General features: G+C 41.3%; 1 pseudogene; it reads left to right on the top strand.

The window, feature by feature from the left end:
- The window catches only part of LOC150060342 (ubl carboxyl-terminal hydrolase 18-like), a 113610-nt pseudogene that overhangs the window by 31574 nt on the left and 54262 nt on the right, over positions 1-27774 (top strand).

Raw genomic sequence — 27774 nt, 5'->3', positions numbered from 1 at the left:
AGCCAAAACAATTCTAGGAACAAAGAGCAAGGCTGGTTAGAATTCCAGACTTCAAACTCTATTATAGAGTCATAATAAGAAAAACCGCTTCCTATTGGCACAAAAGCAGACCAGAAGATCAATGTAACAGAATAGAAGACCCAGAAATAGAACCACATACCTATAGGCAACCTGTATTTGACAAAGGAGCCAAAGATATACAGTGGAACAAACACAGTCCATTCAATTACTGGTGCTGGCAAAAGCTTGCGTTCTGAGAATCAGAAAGGCGAGGCTCCGCCCTTGGAACCCACATCCTCAGCTGGGCCCCACCGGTGGGAACAGAGTGGTCTCCTGCTGGTCCTGCTGAGAGCCCCTGGAAACTCCCAAACCCCAGACCCTTGGCCGGGGGCCGCCTCTGGAAGCAGCACAGGAAAACATCTGCACACCGTGCTCAGACTGAAGCTCGCAGATCCATCCCACAGCCCATTGTGAGGCCACTGGTTGGGCTGAGAGTTAGTCGTGTAGCAACGCATAAGTTTTATCTAATAATTTCCAAATTTTGTACTCAAATATGCTACCTACTTACCAACTTAGGTCAGTTATCCTTACACTATAACTTTTCTTCATTACTATAATAATCTTACACTCCTAAGTTAATCCTCTTGTACCTCCCCTGATCTCTCTCATTCTATTTTTCTATCTCTGGACCTCTGTTCATCTTTCAACCCTTATAATGCATGGATCTACACTTGATTGCTGTAGAGCAATACTGTATATCTAGGTGTTCAATTATACTCTAGGTTCAAAGGGACTTAGATACAATAGAGATTGGATTGAGGGGATTATTGTTTTGGTCATAAATCACTGATCAGTGGTTTTATTAGACTGGTCTGTAAGTACACAATAAGAAAAAGTGATAACACCAATCAAAAATTATGAACATCTAGAGTCTGCTAGCTAAAGAGGTCTAGGTCGGTTGTATCTGAAAATCTATAATTGTGTTTAGTATTTATCTTGCTCCCATTTTCAAATGGGCAGAACAAGAAACTCAAGACAAATGTCAAACCAAGGAATAACACCCCCCATCCAATATAAACAGACAATGGAACAGTCACTGGCAAACCTAGAGGAGAGTCTTCTAAGTGCTATACAAATGCAATTGAAAAACATCATTAATGAAAAATGTGAAAATATAAAGAAAGAGATAAGGGAGGAAGCCATAGCTAAACAAGAGGAAACCATAAACAAGGTGATAAGTGAAAAAGAAGAAGCCATAAAGGAGGCCATAATAAAGGTTTTTCAAAGAAAAATGGATGAATTCATAGAATCCACAAATAAAAAGATGACCGAACTCCAACAAATGTCCAAAGAAAATAAAGCTACTGAGCTAACCACTCAAATGGAAATGAAGGAGCTAAAGAAATCCCTACATGATCTAAAAGAAGACATGCAAGGCATCAAAAATGAGCAATTAGAAGCAAGGGAGATGAAAAATAAAGTAGATAGCTTTGATAGGCTAGACAATGCAGAAGAGAGAATTTCCGGGCTGAATATAATTTAGTTGTTATACAGAAAGAACAGAAAATGAGTCAATCCAAACCTAGGAAATATGAGAGAGCGCTTCAGGAGGTCCAAGATATAATTAGGAAGCCTAATTTAAGGCTAATTGGTATTGAGGAGGGTCTGGAGAAAGAGGTCAATGGTATTGGAAATATACTTCAGGGAATCATCTCAGAGAATTTCCCAAATATCCAGAAGGGCAGGCCCATCCAGATACAAGAAGCTTTAAAACCCCAAACAGACCTGACCAGAAAAGAACATCCCACCGCCACAGAGTAATCCGAACTGGATCAATAGAGACAAAAGAAAGGATCCTAAAGGCAGCCAGGGAAAGAGAACAATCACCTACAAAAGCAAAGCAATCCAAATAACCCCAGATTTCTCACCAGAGACCAAGCAAGCAAGAAGAGATTGTAAACATATATGTCATGTCATAAAGTCAAATAACTACCAACCAAGAATACTGTACCCAGCTAAGCTCTCATTCATAACTGAGGGAACAATAAAAACATTCCATTCCAGGGAAAAGCTGCAACAATATGTAGCAACAAAAACAACATTATAGAAAATTCTCAGAGATGTTCTACACATAGAAAACCAAAATAAATGAAATATAGGGAAAGAAACGGCACCTAAACATCATACCATCTAAGGACCACAAGAACTGTCAAGACACAGGCCCTAATAAAAGCTTTTAAAAATGGTAGGAACTAATAAATATTTCTCAATCCTAACTCTCAATATCAATGGACTTAACTCTCAATTAAATGGCATAGGCTGTCTAGTTGGATCAAAAAGCAAGACCCATTGTTCTGCTGTCTTCAAGAGACACATCTTACCCAAAAAAACAAGCATCTTTTGAAAGTGAGAGGCTGGAATAAACACTATCAAGCTAATGGCTCCCATAAACAAACTGGAGTTGCCATTCTCATATCAGATAAAATAGACTTCAAACGAAAATTAGTAAGGAAAGACAAAGAAGGTTATTACATACTACTAAAGGAATCTTTCCTCCAGGAAGACATAACGATCCTAAATATCTACACACCCAATCCCGGAGCTCCAAAATTCATCAAGCAAAATTACTTTCACTGAAACCATACATAGATCGAAACACAGTGATTGTTGGTGACTTTAACACACGACTCTCACCTATGGACAGATCAACAAGGCAAAAACTCAACAGAGAAACCTTAGAACTGAAAATGGGTGCAAGATTCATACTAAACGAGGTTATATTTTTTCACATATAACCAACCTAGACCTCTTTATCTGGCTGACAATAGATGTTCACAATTTTTTATTGGTACTATCACTCTCTCTTTCTTTTTGTGCACTTACAGAAAAAACTAATACAACCACTGATTACCAATTTATTACCAAAACAATAATGCTCTCAATCCACTCTCTATTGTATTTAAGTCCCTCTGGACCTAGAGTATATTTAAACACCTAGATAGACATTATTGCTCAACAACCATCAAATGTAGATCCATGCATGATAAGAGGTGAAGGATAAACAGAGGGCCAGACATAGGGGAGGTAGGAAAAGAATAATGTAGGAGTGTACAATTATTATAGTAATTAAGAGGTGGCATAGCATAAGGATAACTGACCTAAGGTGATGGGCAGATAGAATATTTCAGTACAAAGGTTAGAAAAGATTAGATAAAACTTATGAAATTAAGTGTAATAAGAAGAATATATAGAGAAAAGAGGGAGGGAGGTATAGGTGATTTCAATGATAAAAAATTTTAAAAAGAAAGGAAAAAAAAGAAACAAAGCAAAACAAAAACAACAACAAAAAACCAAAAACAATACGAAGTAAAAAACAGAAAAACAAACAAAAAAGAAAAGAAAAGAAAAAGAAAAACGTGGAAGTAGATTCCTCTCTATTTTGAGCTCTTACCCAAGAAATACCAGCATTGAGAACCAGGAAACTAAAAAGCATCTGACTGTGTCAGTGTAGATATCGTTTGTATTCAGACTGTCCCCAGAGCTGTCATTATTTTTCCAGGAACAACCACAGTGACATAGGAATGCGGGAAAAGAAAGAGAAAAAAAATTATCATAACATTAAAAAAGGTGTAGTTAAAATGGGAAAGAGAAAATAAGAACACCAAAAATGCAAATGAAAAGTGGTAGAAGAAAAAACTACAAAGAAGAAGAACAATATCAACAACAAAAACCAAAAAAGAAAAAAAGGGTATTCTTCAGGTTTGTTTTTTGGAGGGAAAGGTGGGATAGGAAGCATGTGTCTCTACTAAATTCGGGATCTAAACACTTCAGAAAGTCTTTTTCTCTTGTAATTTGGCTTTGCAGTTTTTCGGATCAGATTACTTGCTTGGGAAAATGAAGCTGAGGAGAGACAGAAGGTGGCGCAGAGACAATAGGGATGGTGCCTAGCCCTCTCTCACAAGAAGAGAGAACCAGGGAGTCCCAAGAGCCAACTACCTTAAGAAATCCACAAAAACAAACCCAAAAATCAATGGAGAAGGACTCAAACCCGAAAAGAAATCCAGATAAAGCTCACATCCAACTTTCTCAAAGAGTTCGGAATGCGATGACCCCTCCTCCACCCCTCGTCGCCAGCTCTGAGCCACAGAAACCAGTAAGTGCACAAAAAGAAACCAATAACACCAATCAAAAATTATGAACATCTAGTGTCTGCCAGCTAAAGAGGTCTAGGTTGGTTTAGTATTAATCTTGCTCCCATTTTCAAATGGGCAGAACAAGAAACTCAAAAAAAATGTCAAATCAAGGAATGACATCACCCACCCAATATAAACAGACAATGGAACAGTCACTGGCAAACCTAGAGGAGAGTCTTCCAAGTTCTATACAAATGCAACTGATAAACATCATTAATGAAAAATGTGAAAATATAAAGAAAGAGATAAGGGAGGAAGCCATAGCTAAACAAGAGGAAACCATAAACAAGGTGATAAGTGAAAAAGAAGAAGCCATAAAGGAGGCCATAATAAAGGTTTTTCAAAGAAAAATGGATGAATTCATAGAATCCACAAATAAAAAGGTGACTGAACTCCAACAAATGTCCAAAGAAAATAAAGCTTCTGAGATAACCACTCAAATGGAAATGAAGGAGCTAAAGAAATCCCTACATGTCTTCTAAAAGAAGACATGCAAGGCATCAAAAACGAGCAATTAGAAGCAAGGGAGATGAAAAATAAAGTAGATAGCTTTGATAGTAAGCTAGACAATGAAGAAGAGAGAATTTCTGGGGCTGAAGGTGATTTAGTTGTTATAGAGAAAGAACAGAAAATGAGTCAATCCAAATCTAGGAAATATGAGAGCGCTTCAGGAGGTCCAAGATACAATTAGGAAGCCTAATTTAAGGCTAATTAGTAGGAAGAGGGTCTGGAGAAAGAAGTCAATGGTATTGGAAATATACTTCAGGGAATTTCCCAAATATCCAGAAGGGCAGGCCCATCCAGATACAAGAAGCTTTAAAACCCCAAACAGACCTGACCAAAAAAGAACATCCCACCACCACATTATAATACGAACTGGATCAATAGAGACCAAAGAAAGGATCCTAAAGGCAGCCAGGGAGAAGGGATCAATCACCTACAAAGGCATTTAATCAGAATAACCCCAGATTTCTCAGCAGAGGCCATGCAACCAAGAAGAGATTGGAAGCATATATGTCATGCCCTTAAGTCAAATAACTATCAACCAAGAATACTGTAGCAAGCTAAGCTCTCATTCATAACTGAGGGAACAATAAAAACATTCCATTCCAGGGAAAAGCTGCAACAATATGTAGCAACAAAACCAACACTATAGAAAATTCTCAGAGATGTTCTACACATAGAAAACCAAAATAAATGAAATATAGGGAAGGAAATGGCATCTAAACATCATACCATCTAAGGACCACAAGAACTGTCCAGACACAGGCCCTAATAAAAGCTTTTAAAAATGGTAGGAACTATTAAATATTTCACAATCCTAACTCTCAATACCAATGGACTTAACTCTCCAATTAAACGGCATAGGCTGTCTAGTTGGATCAAAAAGCAAGATCCATCATTCTGCTGTCTTCAAGAGACACATCTTAACCAAAAAAAACATCTTTTGAAAGTGAGAGGCTGGAATAAACTCTATCAAGCTAACGCCCCCATAAACAGGCTGGAGTTGTCATACTCATATCAGATAATAGACTTCAAATGAAAATTAGTAAGAAAAGACAAAGAAGGTTACAACATACTACTAAAGGGATCTTTCCTTCAGGAAGACATAACCATCCTAAATATCTACACACCCAATCCCGGAGCTCCAAACTTAATCAAGCAAACTTTACTTTCACTGATACCATACATAGATTGAAATACAGTGATTGTTGGTGACTTTAACACACCACTTTCACCTATAGACAGATCAACAAGTCAAAAACTCAACAGAGAAACCTTAGAACTGAACAACTATATAGACCAACTTGATCTAACAGACATCTGCAAAATATTCCACCCAGCAACAACACAATATACGTTTTTCTCAGCAGCACATGGAACATTTTCCAAAATAGACCACATTTTAGGCCATAAAACAAACCTACACAGATTCAGAAACACTGAAGTTATTCCCTTCATGCTCTCAGACCACAAAGGCATGAAATTGGAACTGAACACACATCTCCACCAATGAAAACCCTGTAACTCATGGAGACTGAACAACACATTGTTGAATCAACAATGGGTCATCGAAGAGATCAGAACAGAAATCCAACAGTTCATGAAGTTCAACAATAAGGAGCACACAAAATACCAACTCCTTTAGGACACGGCAAAGGCAGTACTCAGAGGAAAATTTATAGCGCTGAGTGCCTACAAGTTGGAAAAATCGCAAACCAACAAGTTAATGTCTCACCTTAAGCTCATGGAAAAAGAGCAACAAACCAACCCTAACCCCAGTATAAGGAAGCAAATCATTAAAACCAACGCAGAATTAAATGATTTGGAATCTAAAAAAACTATAGAAAGTATCAACAAAACAAAGAGTTGGTTCTTTGAAAGAATTAACAAAATTGACAAGCCCTTAGCAAATCGTACCAAAAAAAGAAGAGAGCATACTGAAATAAACAAAATCGCAGATGAAAATGGTACAATCATGACAGAAATTACCAAGATCCAGAATATCACGAGGGAATACTTCTCAAACCTTTATGTCAACAAATTTGAGAATCTAGAAGAAACGGATAAATTCCTAGCCAATATTAACATACCCACACTGAACCAAGAAGAACTAACCCAACTCAACAGGCCTATTTCAAGCTCTGAAATAGAAATGGCAATAAAAGACCTTCCACCTAAGAAAACCCCAGGGCCAGATAGATTCACAGCTGAATTCTATAAGGTCTTCAAAGCAGAGCTCACACCAGTACTCCTCAAGCTCTTCAAAGAAACTGGAAATGAAGGTTCTTTACCAAACTCATTCTATGAAGCCAGTATAACCCTCATCCCCAAACCGGACAGAGATTCATCAAAGAAAGAGAACTATAGACCTATTTCTTTGATGAACATCGATGCAAAACTTCTCAACAAAATACTGGCCAACCATCTACAATAACTTATCAAAAAAATTATACACCATGATCAAACAGGATTCATCACAGGGAGGCAAAGCTGGTTCAACATATGCAAATCAATTAACATAATTCAACACATCAACAGGAGCAAGGACAAAAATCACATGATTGTCTGAATAGATGCGGAAAAGGCATTTGACAAGATCCAACACCCCTTTATGTTAAAAGCTCTGGAGAAACTAGGAATCCATGGAACATTCCTCAATATAATAAAGGCTGTGTATGACAAACCCACAGCTAGTATTATACTTAATGGTGAAAAGCTAAAGCCATTCCCTCTAAAATGAGGAACGAGACAAGGATGTCCATTCTCTCCACTCCTCTTTAACATAGTATTAGAATTCCTATCCAGTGCAATAAGGCAAGAAGCAAGCATAAAGGGGATCCAAATACGGAAAGAGGAAGTAAAACTTTCCCTCTTTGCAGACGACATGATTCTGTATTTAAAGAATGCTATAGATTCTACTCCCAAGCTCCTTGAGCTGATTCAAAACTTTGGAAGGGTAGCAGGCTATAAAATAAACCCTCAAAAATCAACTGTCTTCCTCTTCCCCAACAGTGAGAGGAACGAGGCAATAATCAGGAAAGCAACTCCTTTCACAGTAGCCTCAAAGAAAATAAAGTACCTAGGAATTAGCTTAACTAAGAATTAAAAGGCCCTTTTTGATGAAAACTTTAAAACCCTAAAAAAGGAAATTAAAGCAGAACTAAGGAAATGGAAAAACCTCCCATGCTCCTGGATTGGAAGAATCAACATTGTGAAAATGACAATCTTGCCAAGGGCTATCTAAAATTTCAACGCAATACCCATCAACATGCCAATGGCATTCTTTAAAGAAATAGAAGAGGCAATGCAAAATTTCATATAGAATAATAAAAGACCCCGTATAGCAAAAAACACTGCTTAGCTGAAAGAGGAGTGCAGGAGGAATTTCAATTCCAAACTTTATACTCTATTACAGAGGTATAATTATCAAAACAGCTTGGTACTGGCACAAGAACAGGCCTGAAGAGCAATGGAATAGAACTGAGGACCCAGATATTAAACCACAGACTTAGAGTCACCTAATCTTTGACAAGGGAGCCAAAAAATAGACTGGAAGAAAGACCGCCTCTTCAACAAGTTGTGCTGGCAGAACTGGTTAAGCACCTACAGAAAACTAAAGTTGGATCCTTTTTTGTCATCCTGCACTAGAATTATCTCCAAATGGATCAAAGACCTGGAGGTTAAAGCTGACACACTGAAAACTTTACAAGAAGGAATAGGAGATACACTAGGCCTCCTTGGCACAGGTCGAAACTTTCTTAATAAGGACCAAGAATCACAGCAAATAAAAGAAAGGCTGGATAAGTGAGACTGCATTAACTGCAGAGATTTTGTATGGCAAAGGACATAGCTAGTAAATTAATTAGGAAGTCTACAGAGTGGGAGAAGATCTTCACCAACCAAACAACTGACAAAGGCCTCATATCTAAAATATATCAACAGCTCAAAAAATTGAATCACTCCAAAACTAATCCCCAAAGTAACAAACATCCCATTAAAAATGGGCCAAAGACTTAAAGAGAGTCTTCTCTGAAGAAGAAACAAAAATGACACATGAAGAAATGCTCAACATTTCTGGTCATAAAAGAAATGCAAATCAAAACAACTCTAAGATTCCACCTCACTCCAGTTAGAATGGCCAAGATCAGGAAAATGAATAACAACAGATGCTGGAGGGGATGTGGCCAGGAGGGATCACTACTACACTGTTGGTGGGAGTGCAAACTGGTTCAACCAGTAAGGAAAGCACTATGGCAGTGCCTCAAAAGGCTAAACATAGAGCTCCCCTATGACCCCGCAATTCCACTACTTGGCATTTACCCAACCATCCAGAAACTAGGGCATACTAAATCCACTAGCACAACAATGTTTTTGAAGCATTATTCACCATAGCAAAAATACAGAACCAACCTAGATGTCCCTCAGTTGAGGAGTGGATCAACAAGTTGTGGTATTTGCACACAATGGGATTCTATGCTGCTGTCAGAAAAAATGACATCACCCCATTTGTTAGGAAATGGAAAGACTTAGAAAAAATCATATTAAGTGAAGTAAGCCAGACTCAAAGGAACTTAGGCTCAATGGTTCCCCTCATTTGTCGCAATCAGTAGAATCCGTGGGCTCTACTAGCAGAGATCTGTGATAGAGGAAAACCTTGATACATAAGGCCATATAGTATGAAGCTAATTGAAAGGACCTCCAGGATATTGAAACAAAAGCCATACAATGAATGATTGTTGTCCTTAATGTACTATGTTATCTCTCATCTCCTTTGCTGTCCCTTGGTTATCTCATATTGTTACAGTATCTCACTTTGTTATCTGATATATTGGACTTATTTGTATTTGGTTATTTTAAATTGGATAGGGAAGGGGGGGAAACCAAGAAAGGGGGGGTGGAGGGGAGGGTAATGGGTACCAAGACATGTGAAAGGGTATCAATATATGTGAATTAATGCACCTTTTATCTGGCAAAATTCATGTAACCCTTTTATTAATTACAATAATAGAAAGAAAGAAAGAAAGAAAGAAAGAAAGAAAGAAAGAAAGAAAGAAAGAAAGAAAGAAAGAAAGAAAGGAAAGGAAGGAAGAAAGAAAGAAAGAAAGAAAGAAAGAAAGAAAGAAAGAAAGAAAGAAAAAAAGAAAGAAAAAATGAAGCTGAAAGATTTGCTTGTGGCTATGCTTACCAGGCCTGTGGCTGGTGCAGGGGATGGAGTTCAGCAGCTCTGGGCCAGATTTCCGGATAAGGGATATCTGGGAAATCCTTTGCCCTATAGAATGATGGCGCTGCCAGAACCAACTCTCAGGTTACTATTGCTTTGCCTGGGTCTTTCCCAGCAGTAAAGATGGCTCTTCTCTCAGCTTTTGGGGGAGGGGGCACCCTCACAATGCCGTTCCGTGAGCAGAAGTGGAAACTTCTCCTCGGAGGTATCCACAAATTGTTGGATTCTCCGGTTCCATGAAGCTGGCAGGTCCGTGCATGCCCGGGTGACGGCACTGGAATCGCGCAGGCTGTGTGGCTGTATCTGCAGCCAGCAGGTCTGTGCCGCAAGAAGCCCTGACTGCTCAGATTCAGAAGAGCAGCTTTGTCTCCGCAGCAGCTCTGAGCAGCTGCCGCCCTTCCACCCTGTCTTCTTGTGAGGGGTTTCTGCCCTTTTCCTCTGTGACTAAGATCTCTGTGTTGCTAAAGCTTACTTAAGATCAATTTTTTGGTTGTGAACTTTCCCCTACGCTGCCAGAACTGGTATGAGAGAATGTTCTTGTTAAATGTCAATTCTACATTTCTAAATAAGAGACACTAGAGTTCTCTGCACAGAAGTATCAAAGAGAAATATAAATTTTCAGCAGCACTGAGAGAAAGAGTCAGAGGAGCAATCTGGTAACCTGATCGATTTTTTTGTTTGTAGGCAGGAATTTTAAGATATTATATTAAAATTTTCCCTAAGGAAGTAACCCAATTAAAAAATCTATATAAATATCCCCAGTAGCTTAAAGAATTTGATTCAAAATCACTAACTTCTCACCCTTATTAACGTGTCTTCCAGATGTACCACTCTCCAGACAAAATTTTAGAAACTACTATAAAGTATAATTTTAGTAAAATTTTCACTACCTATTGATTTTCATAGGAGTTCTTTCCTCTTAGTGATACAACTATAGAATACTCACTTTGAAAAATACTAATATTACAAATGTAACTCTAACCCTTCATTACATCACCCTAAGAACAAAATACAATCTAAAAAACGCTAATACTGGAACTTGAGCTCAGGGTCTGGCACTCTCCTTTTGTATTTCTCTCAGGCGTGGCACTCTACCGCTTAGGTCAGCTCTACTACCAGATATTTGCTGGTGAATGGAGATAAGACTCACACAGGCTGGATTTGAAGCTTAAGCCTCCAATTTTCGACCCCTGAGTAGCTAGGACTATAGGCATTAGCTACTGCATCTGGCTTTCATTTATATTTTCAGGGTAACTTGTCAGAATAGATGATGCCTCTAGAACTGGAATCTTATTATAGATTTGTCATTATGTAAGAACATCAGTCTCTAAGCTTCCTTGTCTATCACAGAATTCTTGGTTGTTACTGTCATTAGCATAAAATTAAATACAATAAACTTAGAATCTGTAGAATTATAAAGTACAAGTTAAAGGTAAAAAAATCTTGAAAATTAGCACAACTTGTTTATTGTTTACTCTAAATCACATAAAATTTATGATATGGAAGAGGAAAAACTTAGGTCTAAGCTATATTTCCATATAAAGTTGTATGATATTTTAAATATTAAAAAGTAGTTCAAATTAGACCACTCTTTTGTGGTCTATTCCTTCAAATAGAATCAATATATTTCTTAAGCTCTGATTCAAGAATTCAGTGACAATTTTGTCTTTATGGCATTAAACTTATCAATTACTTCTGTTTATTAATGAGTTAATAAAAACCAAATACCAATTTAATGATATCAGTTATTTTTTGTGAGAATTCTATCTTTATGGCATTAAACTTATCAATTACTTCTGTTTATTATTGAGTTAATAAAAACCAAATACCAATTTAATGAGAAAAGTTATTTTTTGTTACAAATAATTAGGTCTCAAACTAGTAAAAATTAATTGTCGATGTAAAATGGCTTAATGGCTTTATTGTTTTCTTTACCATTGTGAGGAAAACAGTTCAGTAGCTCCTACTTTATATTTATGATATGTTCTACCTCAATATTTGAGATAGAATCTTGCAGCTAAATAACCCATACTGGTCTAAAAACTGGAAAAGATATCGATTGGGAAAGCTAGATTTTGGGAGGGTTTGGGTACTGACCCCTCCCAATCATCTTGTTTTCACAATTGTGAGAGAGGGAGAGAGAGAGGGGGAGAAAAAGGGAGAAGAGGGAAGGCTGGGAGTTTGGCCTAATGATAGAGTGCTTGCCTAGCATGCACAAAGAGCCAGGATCGATTCTTCGGTACCACATCCATAGAAAAAAAAAGAAAAGGCAATAAGTGGTGCAGATGCTCAAGTGGTAGAGGTCTCATCTTGAGAAAAATCCCAGGACAGTGCTGTGGCTGTGAGCTCAAGCCCAGGGCTGACAAAAAGACAAACAAATAAAGAAAAAATGAATTATGTGTGTGTGTGTGTGTGTGTGTGTGTGTGTGTGTGTGTGTGTGTGTGTGTACTGGGTACTGGTGGCTCATGCCTATAATCCTAGCAAGGATTAGCTCTGAGGATCCCAGCTCAAAGCTAGAATACCACATACATAAAAAATCCCCAAAGCAGTGGTGTGGTTGAAGTTGTAGAGCTCTATCCTTGAGAAAGCCCTAGGGTAGTACTTAGGCCCTGAGTTCAAGCCCCAGGACTGGCAAAAAAGGAGGAATTGGGCAAAGTGCCAATAATCATAGCTGCTTAGAGGACCAAGATTAGAGGATCAAAACTCAATGCCAGGCCAGGCAGAAAAGTCCCAGACACTCTATCTGCAATTAAACAGTAAAAAGTCAGGCTAGAGGCACTGCTCAAATCGTATAGCATCAAGCATGATCAAGCAAGCCACAAAGGTGCCAGGCCCGAGTACCAATACCTATGCACATGCCTTAGGATAGATATATTTATACATCATCAAATCAATGAGCATTTATGTGTTGGAGGAGGTCACATAAATTCACAGGTGTCTGAAGTCTAAGAAACATTGCAAATCAGGGCTATGCAGATGAGATCCCAAGAGCTTGGGGCTATTTAGGGTGGTTCCTAAGATATCTTGTAACCTAGGATGACCTTGAATTTGTTTTGAGTCACTTGTACTTTATAGATAAGAAACATCCAGCAAGGAATTGCCAATAGATGCCTCCTGTGTCTGAATCTAGCCAACAGATAGGCTCCTTTTTCTGAAAGACCGTGGTGTCCCTCAGGGCTCTAGAAGTAGAATACACATTTCATGATGGATAGCAAAGCAAAGTCAGTCTATGGAATAAGTCACAAAGACAATGAATCTATGCTAATAAGTCATTTTCTAGTCTCCCCACTTCTTGCCCAGGAGAGGGCAAGAAGGCCCATAAATATGGCCTGAAGCCTTCGGCAAGGGAAGTCCTGGTTTTATTTCATCAAGACACAGTTGACTTTTATGCTTGAGGGCTCTGAACTTGAAAAATCATGTGTAATTAGAAAATCAGAGTGAAATCTCTCTAGGTTTTCTACTTTAACTTTTTTTGTTAGAAAATAAATATATTCAACTTTCCCTTTCATTCTCCTCCCCCCTTCCTTTTCTCTCCCTTCTTCCATTCCTCCCCTCCTCCTTTACACCTTTTTTCTTTCTTTCTTCCTTTCCTTTCTCCCTGTCTTCCTTTAAAAAATATTTTAGATCTGATTGTCTCTATTTTTTGTTGTTGGTGTTGGTTGTGGTGTTTTTTTTTTATTTTTGTGTGTTTTTACAGGTGTTGGAATTTGCAGGCCTGGGTATTTACCCTGAGCTTCTTTTGCTCAAGGCTAGTGGTTTAGCACTTGGGCTGCAGTTCTATTGTCTGCTTTTGGTAGTTTACTTAAGATTAAGAGTATCACAGACTTTCCTGCTCAGACTGGCTCTGAATGGTGATCATCAGATCTCAGCCGTCTGAATAGCTAGGATTACAGTCATGAGCCACCAGCATTCACTATCTCTGTATTATTATTATTTTGTTGGTGGTGGAGCTTGAACTCTGTGCCTGCAAACTGTCCCTGAGCTCTTCAGTTCAAGGCGAGGACTCTAGCACTTGGAGCCACAGCACCACTTTTGGTTTTCTGGTGCTTAATTGGAGATAAGAACCTCAGGAACTTTTTATTCCTTGGCTGGCTTTGAACTGAGATCCTCAAATCCAACCTCCTCAGTAGCTAGGATTATAGGCCTGAGCTACTGGCACCTGGCTTGTGTTGTTGTTGTGTTAATATTATTATTGTTATTGTTGTTGTTGATATTATTATTATTTTGTGGGTCATGGGGCTTGAAATCAGCCTGGGCTCTGTCCCTGAGCTCTTTAGCTCAAGGCTAGGGCCCCTACCCTGGAGCCAAGCCCCACTTCCAATCTTTTGTGGAGGTTAATTGCAGATAACAGTCTCAGATCCTTTTGTGCCCGGGCTGGCTTTAAATCTTTATGCTCACATCACAGCCTCCTGAGTAGATAGGATTCCAAGCATGAGCCACCCATGCTCAGCTCAATAATTAACTATTTTGCCCTGGACTTTTAAGAGGGAAGGGGGCAAACTTTGTACCTTAAGTGTCTAGAATAAACAAGATCTATTTACTTTGGATACTTTGGCACATTTTATTCTCACAATAGTCCTATCTGTCATGCACCTAAAGAGAAAAGTATAGCGAAAGAAGACTCAGATTTTACACTGGCATGCCACTTGGCCAGCCTGCCCATTCAGTGTTGACTGGCTGTATCAGGAGTAAGCCATCCATCCATCCCTGCCTGTTCCCCACAGCTTTCAACACCAGAATTCTGAAAGTACAATGGTGGAAACCTAAGCTGGCTTCAAAGTATGATCATCAAATTTCAACCTCCTGAGTAGCTAGGATTACAGACAATAGCCACAAGGGTCCAGCCAAGTTCTACTTTAAAACACACACACACACACACACACACACACACACACACACACACACACACACACACTCCTGTTTATCTTCTGGAAGGATGATTTTCCTCTTAGTCAGGGCTGTGATCCAAGACAATTTCTGCATAGGAAAAGTCCTCCAGTAAGCACAACGCACCTGTGTATACAGTACTTGTTTGATTATGCCTTGTAGAGTCTATTCTAGCACAAACAATGTGTGACCTGTCCCAGGTCAGTCCATAAGGCACAACCCAGTTTCCAAAGTAGAGACAAGTACTCTCCTTTCACCTTACAACACCTAGGAGCAAAATGAGGCCCTAGAGAGCTAGAAAATTTCTAGATTTTGCACAGGCAGACAATAAGGCCAGTCCTGAAAATCCCCAGTCCAGTCCTCTCTCCACAGCTGTGACTCTCTGTTTAAAAATAATAATATCCTGTCATCCTACCAGGTTGAGATCTGAGGATCAAGATTCAAAGCCAGCCAGGGCACAAAAGGACCTCTTCAGTGGGCATGGTCTCTGGAGTCAGTGAGGACACAAGAGAGGGATTAGGTTAAGCACATGCATATGTCTCTGAAAAGCCTGGAGGATACTGGGAAGTTAAGTCTCTGATGCGCATACCAGGGAAAGCTGTCAATCTGCAGCCTATAAGCACCTGGACATCAGGGATAATGATCCCAGGCACATGCTGCTCAGATGATGCTACATGCTGTTCTTAGACCTCCATCCTGATATGCCACTGTTTTTAAAGTGCATCACAAAGCTCAGATCCTGGCTCCTTTTTATCGTCCCCTGTCAATTGGGCTCATCTAAGATAAAGAGATGTAAGTAGAGATAATGAAGTAGAACAAATACCTATGCTATCGATTATCTTGCCAGTACACAGAGACTAGTTTTTAATGGTTATCAAATGTAGTCATGGATCAGTTCTGTTATTTCATTTTGAAGCAAAGAATTGACTTTAGACTTACTACTATACCTTTCCTAAAGTTATGACTTGTTCAACTCCATTTATAAAAGGGTAAGAGAATTTGATTGTCTCCCCTATACATATGCACTTTCTTCATGAGAGTCATAAATATTGCTAAAAGTAGCCTTGCGTAGTAGGATTGCTAACTATTCAGTCAGAATGAAATGCTTATCATTTAATGCTTTACCTCCAGCGCATTTTTGCTTTTGTTTCTTTTTTCTAGACAGGATCTCCAGATTTAGCCACATCAGGCCTAGAAACTTGATCTTCCCACTTCTACCAACAATGGAAGAGAGCACTCCATAAATGGAATTTTAAATACAACAAAGTAAGTTCTTCTTGTGAGTAGATGGCCTTTCTGTCCTGCTTGCCCACTTTGCCTTGTGGTTTTATTTATTCATTTATTTATTTATTTATTTATTTATTTTTGGTCTGTTCTGGGGCTAGAACTGTGGTCCTGGGCACTGTCCCGGAGCTCTTCATCTCAAGGCTAGCACTCTACTACTTAAGCTACAGTACAGCGTCTGGTTTTCTTGTGATTAATTGGAGATAAGTGTCTCACAGACTTTAGTGCCCAGGCTGACTTTGAACTGCAGTCCTCATGTCTCAGCCTCCTGAATAGCTAGGATTACAAGTGTGAGCCACTGATTCCCTGCCATTGCCTTGTGTTTTTGTAAGGTTGTTATGTTTTGTCTGCTGGAGGGGGCCAATATAGTTTAATAAAAAAGCCATTCCCCCGTTTAGTTCTCTTTCAGGTTAAGTCACCTAATACCTAATACCTACACCTAATACCTGCCTAATAGCTTTTCTTTTAACTGAGAAATATCCCTCAGGTTTCAAGTTTGGATTTGAAACTACTAATGCCACAGTTATTAATGATTATCTTTCTTTTAGGTGCATTTATTTAGGTTAGAAAAATGAAGGTAACAGAGTGCCTTTGTATTTTACAAATCATTTCTGTCCTAGTACATTCAGGAAGTGAGAATATCTAACCAACACACTTTAAAATTCAAAGTTTTTACCTGTCAGCGAATGATTTAAGTGACACTTTCTGAACTGAACTGAACCAGCAATTGTTTTGTTTTCCTCTGTCCATATACAGGATCCCACTGAGGTGTGGAGCAATTCGAGCATCTTCACTGTCTGTTTGTGTTGATTTCTTCTGACCGTAAGTGCTTTGGGGCAAAATGTGCTGAGTATCAGAAAAATCTTGGAGTCCAGACACTTGGAATTGTGTGTGAAGAATATGATTTTTGTTGTCTAAGGTTAAACTGGATTGACTGACACCTCCTAACCCTAACCTGCTTTCATAGACTCATGACAATTTTCTGTCTCAAACCTCGTGTCTTAAGTCTGTACCAGGTTTTTAACTGCTTCCAGTCATGTTCATACCAAAGACTGGTGAATGGAATGAAGACATGTGTGAGGAAGGGCAGTCTATGCTTTCCTGCCTGTTAAGTTGGTACATGTCAGGGCACCTTTTGCCACAACAGCTTTATCTTAAGTCTGTAACCTCATATTTGAGTCTTCACTGAGCTTTTAGCAATGTCTTCTATAGGTCATGTGGGTTAGGGAGTGAGGGGATGAGTGACAGCTGTTTATGCTTTCATTATATACATCTGACATATATTTTTCAGGCATTCTAAGGTATTTCAAATTGCATGGGTGAATTTCTGTGGTATTATGTTCACAGCTCTCCACAATCTAGGTCAGCAACTCCACACTAAGCCCTCCATTTTATACCTCAGAAGTGGGGTTTTGTCAAGTTTCTAAAATGAATCTTTGGAGGGAAGCAGAAGGTATATCCTAGCACTTTAACTTCTCTGTCAGACCTTCCAGGTCTTGTTTATCCTTAACCAGGGTCCTGTATGCCTAGCATTTGTGGTACATTGACTTCCTCTTCCTGTGTTCACTCAGAAGAGAAAATGTACCCAGTGTCAGAAGGCCAACTGGGGAGGGGCCAGGAGCCTTGACTAATGGTAGAGTGTTAGCCTAGTATACACAAAACTGTGGGATCAATTCTTTGGTACCGTAAACAGAAAAAAAACCAGTCTTTGGTACCACAGACAGAAAAATCCAGAAGTGGTGCTGTGGCTCAAGTGGATGAGCACTTGCCTTGACAATGTCCAAGGACAGTGCCTGGGCTCTGAGTTCAAGCCCCAGGACTGGCCCAAAAAAAGGAGGAGGAAAGAAGGAGAAAGAAAAAGAAGGAAGAACAACAATAAAGAAGAAAGGAAGAAAGAAGGAAGAAGGAAGACAAAAGAAGAAAGGAAGAAAGAAGAGGGTAGAAAAGAAGAAAGAAGGAAAGGGGAAGAAAAAAGAAGAAGGAAGAAGAACAATGGATGAAAGCAGAAGAAGAGGACGGAGGAGGAGGAGCAGGAATAAGAAGGAGGGTGGAAGAAGAAGGGGAAGAAGTAGAAAGGAAGAAGAGTAGAAGTAGGAAAAGGAAGGGATGAAGAGGAATAGGAGGAGGAAGAGGAACAGAAGAAGAAGAAGAAGAAGAAGAAGAAGAAGAAGAAGAAGAAGAAGAAGAAGAAGAAGAAGAAGAAGAAGAAGAAGAAGAAGAAGAAGAAGAAGAAGAAGAAGGGATGGTGGCAACAAGGACAATGACAGTGATGACAATGATGACCACAGTTGGAGAGTCTTCATGTTTTGAATTGAGAGCATAGAATTCAGGTATATAGATCAGTACCTGCTTTGCTGGAGCGAGGTCCAACTTAGGCCTCCAGTGTCTTTGCTTTTGGTACCTAGAGACAAGGGGATGAAAGCATTTATGAGGAAGGGAGGCCTACTCCTTCCTGCTTGGTAAATTGTGAACTGCCAGAACAACTGATGACTCTCGGCCCCAACCCAGCTCTCTCTCTTCAAATTCATATGTTCACTGTTGCCTAATGCATTTATCAACTCTGACCCACTCTGTTCATACACCTGCTGTGTGTGCATGTGTTAGGGTGTGGGATAGAGTGCTATGATTCTCTGTAATATTGGCTAAAAAGAAGACCACCTACCACCAAGGATGCAGGACACTCTGGTGTCAGTTAAGTTGGGGTCTAGATGTAGGTTAAAGAGTTAAGATTGTTAGTTGTCTGGGATAGTGGTAGGGGGCAGAGTTGTTAAGGCTACTATTGTTAGGTTAGGGTTCAGAATAGACTTGTTGATGTTAATGGTACAGAATAGATTTGTTGATGTTAATTATAGGGTCAAGATTTGTTTAGGGGATCCATAACCTTAACATGGATCATATGGTGCCTACCAATTTATGCCTCATCCTAAACCATTTACTAACTCAAATTAGTAGCATAGGTGTGTTCCAAACACATTTCAGCAACCCCAACCTATCCCTCAAAACTAGGGGAGGAACAGTAGGTTTAAGGAATAGTGTTTTTAGTGTCAGTGGTGATGTTACATGGTTAGGGTTGTTAGGGTTGGTATGATTGAGGTTATGGTTCAGGTCTAGGGTTGTTGATGTTAAGGGTAGAGTTAAGGTTGGGTATTATTGAGGTTACTCAGCATGGAAGTTATAATGAGCTTTGTAGTCATGGTTCAGAAACAGGTTTGAGCTGGTGGTGGGTTTTCTGTTACGCTTATATAGCAGGTTAATAAGTTATGGTTAGTGTTATGTGTTACAGAAAGATAGGGAATTATGTTTAGTGAATGGGTTAATGGTATGGATCTGGTAGTCGTTGTGGAAAAGATTAGCATTTGGATTATGGTACAGGTCAGGTTTAAGGTTGGGGCAGAATGTAGGACATATGTGAGACAAAATGTGAAGTTGGGGATGTAGTGGGGGGAAATGTTCTAATAAGGGTTCAGGAAAGGTTGAAGGTTAAGGAACTTGTGAGGAAGAACTTTATGGGATGGTTTAGGGGTTTGGATGTGTTATGGAACGGTCTTCAAAGTGTGTTAGTGAACAGGTGAGGAGCAAAGAACTTGTTAGGAAAGGGGTTATGTAGGTTTGGGGAGTGGATTAGGATTGTACAAAGTGTGAGTTATGCAGTTACATATGGATTGGGGCTAGCAGATGGTTTAGGGTGAGGCATAAGTTTGGTGGTGCATGACAGTAATTTGTTAGGGTATGAGTTTGGGTTAGGGCACATGTTAAGATGTGAGTATGGCAGAGTTAGGGTGTATAGCAAGGTACATTTTAGGGAGCATGTTAAGATAATGTTTGGTTTAAGGTACCTGTTAGGGTTAGGGTCTAGTTTACATGTTAGTGCAAGTGTTGGTGTAGGTGTCGGGGACATGCTAGGGTGCATGTACTGCACCTATGCGATTTAGAGTGTGTGTTCAAGTACTTGATTCTGTATGTATTTCATGTTTAGGGTATATGTTAGGGTACATGTTACGGTTATGGTACATGTTAGGGAGTGTTTTGGATTAAGGTACCTGTTAGGGATAGGACACAGATGAGAGTTTATGTTAGTGTACACTTGAGGTACACGTTAGGGTGCCTGTAAGGGTGTTTTTGAGTACTGCTAGGGTACTTGTACTTGTTAGGCAGGGTGGTACATGTTAATTTTTAAAGTTCATTTAAAGTACACTTTAATGGTCAGGTACATTCTGAGGTACACGATAAGATATAGGTTAGGGTACATGTCAAGGAGTGGTTATGGGCAAGAATTAAAAATGTATGATGGAGTGTATGTTAGGGAACATGTTATGATACATATTAGGGTTAGGGAAAACTCTAGGGTTGTGTTATATCATGCATTTGGGGTACATGTTGGGGTATATATAATTTAGGGTCTGTATTAGTGGTTAGGGTACATATCAGGATAGGTATTAAGTTTAGGGTACATGTTAGGATATGTGTTAGTTCATTGGTTACATTTAGTATGTGTTGTTAGGGTATTGGTTAGAGTTGTTGTTTTGGTTACTATTAAAGCATGCTTAGGTATGTCTTGGGTTACATTTGGGTACATGTAGGGTGCAGGTAAGAGTACCTAGCCTTAGAGTTCATGGTAATGATCTATTTAGGATATGATTAGGGTACATGTTAAGTTATGCATTAGGTTTAGGACATACATTACTGTATTGGTTAGTGTTAGTGTTAGAGCATGTGTTAAGGTACATCAGGGTACACGTTAGGATGCATTTAAGGGTACCTGTATGTGTTAGGCTACATATTGGATACATGTTGAGGTCAAGGTATGTGTAAGGGCATTAGGGTTTGGCTTAGGGTTCAGATATCTGGGTTTGTGTTAAGCTATGAGTTAGGGTACCTGTAAGTATAATTATGGCTTACACTATACCTTAGGGTCCTCATTACCATATCTGTCAGTGTTTATAGAGTATGGGTTAGGATATGTGATAGGCTATGTTTGGCTATGTGTTGCAGTACATTGGAGTACCTGTTAGGGTACATGTAAGGGTATTTGCATGAATAGAGTACTTGCTAGGCTGTGTTAGAGTGCCCAGGAGAACATAGTGAGACAAATGAAGACAACAGCATGAAGAGAAAAAAGAGAGTGCAGCTAAGAGAATGTCTCAGTCCCTGGGACTACCCTCATGGTCAGGAGTGTCTCATTTCTCTCTTTCGAACTGTGCAGCAACATTTTTCTCACTGACAGTACTCTGAAGCCTCAGAGCCTGTGATTGGTAAGTCTTTGTCTCCCGTACTTCAATTTGTACATCTGAAATGGAGCAAACAGTTTTTAGCCTAGCAGGTTGGGAGCATTCAGTGAAGTAACTTGTGACATTGCTTTCAGTGAATGTGTTGCAGATAGTAGCCATCCTATTACCTTTCCACAGGAATTTTGAGATCACCTGCATTCTCCCCTGTTTTTATTCTTTTTTCTTTCTTTCTTTTTTTGCGTCCTTCCCCTTTTCAACGGCTCATCTTGACAGCACCTGAGTTATAGCTAGGAGATTAGTTGCTATTGTGTCAGGATTGCTAATAGCCCCTAAATTTGTTTCTGGTTTTTCATCACTTGGCTAGAAATGTTGCAGCAGGTGAACCTTCCTCACTCAGATCTGTCCTGTTTGTTTTTTCCTTCCTCTAGCTCCTTTCTTTTCTTTCTTTGTTTTCTTTTTTTGTGTTATATGGGTCTTTAACTCTGGGCCTGGCACTGTCCCTGAGCTCATCAGCTCTAGGCTAGCGCCCTTCCCTTGAGCCACAGCCCCCTTCCGGTTTCATATAGGTTAACTGGAGATAAGAGTCTCAATGTTTTTTGTGCCCACGCTGGCTTTGAACCTTGATCTTCAGATCTCAGCCTCCCCAGTAGGGAGGGTGACAGGTGTGAGCCACTGGGTCCGGTGTTCTTACTCCCCATTTTTGTGGTGGGGATTCTGCCACTGGAGTTTGACACAGATAGGTTGATATTTCACCTGTCCCAGAACCCCAAGGACCCATGAATCCCTCAGATAAGCAGTCAGTAATTTTTTTCCCAGTCCTGGGTCTTGAAGTCAGGGTCTGGCCACTCATCTTGGGCTTTCTCAAGGCGAGAGCTCTATCACTTGAGCCATTTACAACCATTTACAACCTTTTCTGTGTATGTGGTACTGAGGAATTGAACCCAGGACTTTATGCATGCTAAGCAATCACTCTACCACTAGGCCAAACTCCCAGCCGTAATGTTTGCTTTTTGAATTTTCTCTTTCTCTAAATGCTTACACTACTACTTTTTTTCAATCAATAATACTCTTTTTGTGACATCTGTTTTTTTCCTAATAGGCTATTCAAACTTACCTCATCAGTTAACATTCCAAAGTTTCATGCTTGATATCATCTCTCCTAATTATTTAAGGGTTATCTAGTGAATTCTTTGTATCTCAGAGAGAATTTCACATGTCATGGCCTTACTAGATTCTAGAAAAACATATGAATTTTGACGAATGCTTTATCTTTCTTTTGGCATTATTTTCTTGCTCCTTTACAGTCCCAGTTGGTTTACACAACATTGGAGATACTTGTCTTAACACCCTGATTCCAGTATGCTTTATGAACCTGGACTTCACAAAGATATTGAAGGGGCAAGACTTTTATTCATGGTGATAAAATTGTTGATTAGTTTTTTTTTCATAGTGACCTGGACTTTAGAGCATTCTGTCATAAATTGCCAGAATAGGAAGATACTTTCCTGTGCATTCTGGGCTGCAAATTAGAATCTCTAAAGGGTGCATGTGTCTGTCTGTCTGTCTGTCTGTCTGTCTATCTTAGGGCTTGAACTCAGAGCCTGGGTGCTGCCCTTGAGTGTTTTTTGTTCTCAAGGGTCCTGCTCTATCTAGCTTTCTTGATGGTTAATAGGTGCTAAGAATCTCACAGACTTTCCTGCCTGGGATTGAATGTGAACCGTAATTCTCATGTCTCAGCCTCTCAAGAGGCTGGGATGACAGCTGTGTGCCCCTGGGACCTGGCAGGATTATTTAAGAAATGTACAAATGGTTGGTGACATCTTCAGTTATCTATGTTCAAGTGGCCTGGGTTGGGGTCTGGACATTGGCTCCTTTCCTTTCGCTTCCCTTCTCCCCTTCCCTCCTTTACTGCTGCCTCAGTTTGTCAAGGCTGACACACCTTCTATGCCTATCCACTTGGTTGGGGATTGTATTTGTTTATTTTTGCTAGTTTAGGGGCTTGTTCTTAGGGCCTAGGCACTGTCCTTGTACTTTCTCATGGCTAGGGCTCTACCACTTGAGCTACAGTACCACTTCCAGCTTTTTCTCTGTATGTGATACTGAGAAATGGAACCCAGGGCTTTATGTATGCTAGGGAAGCACTCTGCCACTAGGTCACACTCCAGGCCACTTATTTTATCTTATTTATTTAATTTGCTGGTCATGGGTCTTGAACTCAGGGCCTGAGTGCTATCCCTGAGCTTCTTTGTACAAAAGAATGGATCTCTACCACTTGAACCACAGTGATACTTCTGGCTTTTTCTGAGTAGTATATTGCAGATTAGAGTCTCACAGATTTTTCTGTCCAGGCTGACTTCAAACTGTGATCCTCAGGTGTGACCCATCTAGCATCAGGCTGGCTGTGATTTGCGCTAACTAACAAGAGCTTAGAACTGCCTATTCCAGTTCACTGTTCTCTCCTTGATGAGATGGATGGTAGGTGATGGATAGATGAAGATTTTCCAACTCACAAGAGCATAGAAGTGACTTTCCCAAGTCACTGTTTTCTATCCCTTGATGAGATGGGTGGTAGGTGATTGGATGAAGACTTGCTCTGCTCACCTGGAAGCTTGATGACCCTCATTCCTGCTGTCCTTTAACCACATGTGTTTAATTTTACTATACTCATAAATCTCTCTTTTTAGGCAGGAAACTGCATATCTTCTGGTTTATACGAAGAGTGAAGGCAATGGAAATTCTTCAGACTCAGAGACTGACACATTCATTTCCTTTTCTGTCCTGGGATCTGCTAAGTCTTCTAGGAGATTCTACAATGAAGAAAAAATAATTTAAAAAATTGCATAATAATTTATATCTTGAGTTATAACCATGGGTGATTGCTGATGTGATTTGAATGAGGGTTGTCTCTCAAAAGTCATGTGACAGGAGCCTGGTCCCTTGTATACCAGTTTTGTGGGGCATAATCTTGTGAGCGGTGAGGCTTGTGCAGGGCATCTGGCTCATGCTTGTAATCCTAGCTGCTCGGGAAGCTGAGATCGTTCAAAGTCATATGGAGTAGAAAAATCCACCAGACAGACTTTCAGCTGACAATAGAATCAAAAAGCTAGAAGTGGAGTTGAAGTGGTAGTGTGCAAGGCTTGAGTGATACAGCTATAGGACAGCACCTAAGCCCTGAGTGCAAGGCCTAGTGGTGTGACCCAAGTGAACAATTTCTTTCAGCTAGGCCCCCATTCTGGATTCTTCAAAACCCTTGAAAATACCACTGCCATCTGGAGAGTAAGCATTTTTCAACGGAGACTATGGAGGACATATCTTATTCAATCCATCTCATTAGTGAAATAGGTACCATATGCAAATAAAGTTGTTTCTCTCAAAAAGAATGTGGAGTGTACAGCTTAATCTGGGAGTAATGAAAACACATAAGATGCAAAGGATTTGTGCTATAGAAATTGGAAAGAAGGGCCAGGAGTTTGGCCTACTGGTACAGTGCTTGCCTAGCATGCACAAAGGTGCTGGTTCGATTCCTCAGTACCACATACATAGAAAAAACCCAGAGGGGTGCTTAGGCTCAAGTGGTAGAGCTCTACCTTTGAGAAAGCCCAAGTACTCAAGCCCCGAGCTCTATGCTAGGATGGGAAAATAAAGAAATTGGAAAAAAGCTGGGATTCCTTCTTTAGTAGAAATCTTGAGGCTGTAGAGAGGTTTAAGGGTTAGGATAGTTCATATACTCTGAAAATACATTCAAAGACACAACTGAGAAAGTCACAGAAATCCACAAACCTAGGTTAGGGTGAGAGCTAGAGTTATTCAATTCACAGAGAAGAGGACAGTGAGCACCAGCCCAGCATGCCCTCTGGTGGTAAGTGGACCTCACAGCACCACGGAGGGGAGGAGGGTAGTGAGCATTCACCCAGACCTCCCTCTGGTGGGTAGTGGAGCTCATTGCAACACTGGGGGGTGGGGAAGGAAGTGAACCTTCACGCAGAGCACCCTCTGGTGGCAAGCGGAGTTCACTGCATCACGGAGGGTAGGAGTGTGATGAGCATTCAATCAGAGTGCCCTCTGATGGGAAGTGGAGGTCAGTGCACCATAAGGGGGGGTGAGGCGGTGATCATTTGTCCAGAGCGCCCTCTGGTGGGAAGCAGAGCTCTCTGCAAAACAGTTGGGGGAGACTATGAACATTTTCCCTGGGCGCCCTCTGGTGGGAAGGGGATCTCAGTGCATCATAGAATGCTCTAGGGCAGTGAATATTCACCCAGAGAGCTCTCTGAGGGCAATCGAAGCTCACTGCTCCAAGGAGGGGTGAATGGAGGTGAGCATTCACCCAGAGCACCCTCTGGTTTGAAGCGGAGCTCACTGCAACACGGGAGGGCGGTTAGTGAGCATTCACCCAGTTTGCCCTCTGGTTGTGAGTGGAGGTCACTGAACCAGCGATTGGTCTAAGACTATTAGCATTCGCCCAGAGCGCCCTGTGGTGGTAAGCAGAGGTCACTGCACCACGGATTGGTCTACAACTGTGAGCATTCAAGCAGAGCACCCTCTGCTGGGAAGTGGAGTTCACTGCACCACAGTCTGGAGTATAGGGGCCTCTGGTGAGAAGTGGAGCTCCCAGCTCCACGGAGTCATCAAAGGGAGTGAGCATTCACGAAGATCTCTCCCTGGGGGGAAGTCTGTGACCATTTGGCCAGATCATCCTCTGGTGGTAAGCAGATGTCACTGCACCACGGATTGGTCTAGGGCTGCGAACATTCACCAAGAGCGCCCTCTGTTGGGACTCAGAGCTCATTGAATCATGGAGGGGGGGCAGTGAGCATTAGCCCAGAGCACCCTCTGGTGGGAAGGGAAGCTCAATGCATCACAGAATGCTCTAAGACGGTGAATATTCACCCATTGAGCCCTCTGGGGCAATCAGAGCTCACTGCTCCATGGACGGGTGAATGGCGGTGAGCATTCACACAGAGTGCCCTATGGTGGGTAGTGGAGTTCCTTGCACCACGGAGTGGGGATGGCAGTGACCCTTCATGCAGAGCACCCTCTGTTGACAGGCGGAGCTCACTGCTCCATGGAGGAGTGAAAGGCAATGAGCATTCAGCCAGAGCACCCTCTGATGCCAAGAGGAGCTCACTGCACACTGGGAAGTCGAGGAAGGCAGGGAGCATTCATACAGAGCTCCCTCTGGTGGGAAATGGAGCTCTCGGCTCCACGGAGGTGTCAAAGGTGGTGAGCATTTACCCAGAGCGCCCTCTGGTTGGTTGTGGAGCTCATTGCAGCATGGAGGTGGGGAAGGCAGTGACCCTTTAAGCAGAGCACCCTCTGGTGGCAGGCAGAACTCACTGCACCAAGTGGGGAGGAGGGTGGTGAATATTCACCCTGATCACCCACTGGTGGCAAGTGGAGCTCATTGCACAATGGGAAGACAGGGAAAGTGGTAGCATTCACCCAGAGTGCCCTCTGCTAGGAAGTGAAGCTCAAAGCTCCACGGAGGAGTCAAAGGCAGTGAGCATTCACCCAGAGTTCCCTCTGTTGGGAAGCAGAGTTCAATGCACCATGGGGTGGGAGGGCAGGCTGTGAGCATTTGCCCAGAGCACACTCTTGTGGGAAGGGGAGCTCACTGCACTGCTGGGCCTCTACGGTGGTGAATATTCCCCTAGAGGGCCCTGTAGTGGCAAGCGGAGCTCACTATTCCATGGAGGGCTGAAAGGCAGTGATTATTCACCCAGAGCGCCATCTGGTGGGATGTGGAGTTCACTGACCTGGGATTGGTGTAGGGCGGTGAGATTTTGCCCAGAGCGCCCTCTGGTGGGAAGGGGAGCTCACTGCATTACGGAATAATCTAGGGCAGTGAATATTCACCTAGAGACCCTTCTGGGGGTAATCAGAGCTCACTGTTCCATGGAGGGATGAATGGCTGTGAGCATTGACTCAGAGGGCCCTCTGGTGGGAAGCAGAGCTCAGTGCAACACGGGAGGGAGCATTCACCCACTTCGCCCTCTAGTGGTAAGCGGTGGTCACTGCACCATGGAGGGGAGGAGGGTGGTGAGCATTCATCCAGCTTTCCTCTGGTGGGAAGAGGAGTTCATAGCACTACGGAGGGTAGGAGGGTGGTGAGCATTCACTCAGATAGCCCTCTGGTGGCAAGTGGAGCTCACTGCACAACATGGAAGGGGGAAGGCGGTCAGGATTCACCCAGAGCATCCTCTGGTGCGTACTGTACCTCACTGCTAAACGGGGGTGGGGGAGGAATGCATTGACCCAGCACACAGAGCACCCTCTTGTCAGAAGCAGAGCTCACTGTAACTCTGATTGGTGTAGGGCAGTGAGGATTCACCATGAGCACCCTCTGGTGACAAGCGGAGTTCTCTGCACCACAGAGGGGAGGAGGGGGTGAGCATTTACCCAGAGCGCCCTCTGGTGGCAAGTGGAACTCTCTGCACCACCGGGTGTGTGGGAAGGTGA

The sequence above is a fragment of the Megascapheus bottae genome, chromosome 7 (assembly GCF_031878675.1).
Source record: "Megascapheus bottae isolate mThoBot1 chromosome 7, mThoBot2.hap1, whole genome shotgun sequence".
Taxonomy (NCBI): domain Eukaryota; kingdom Metazoa; phylum Chordata; class Mammalia; order Rodentia; family Geomyidae; genus Megascapheus; species Megascapheus bottae.
Note: the sequence above shows the minus strand (reverse complement) of the source record. Positions and strands in the feature narration are given on the sequence as shown.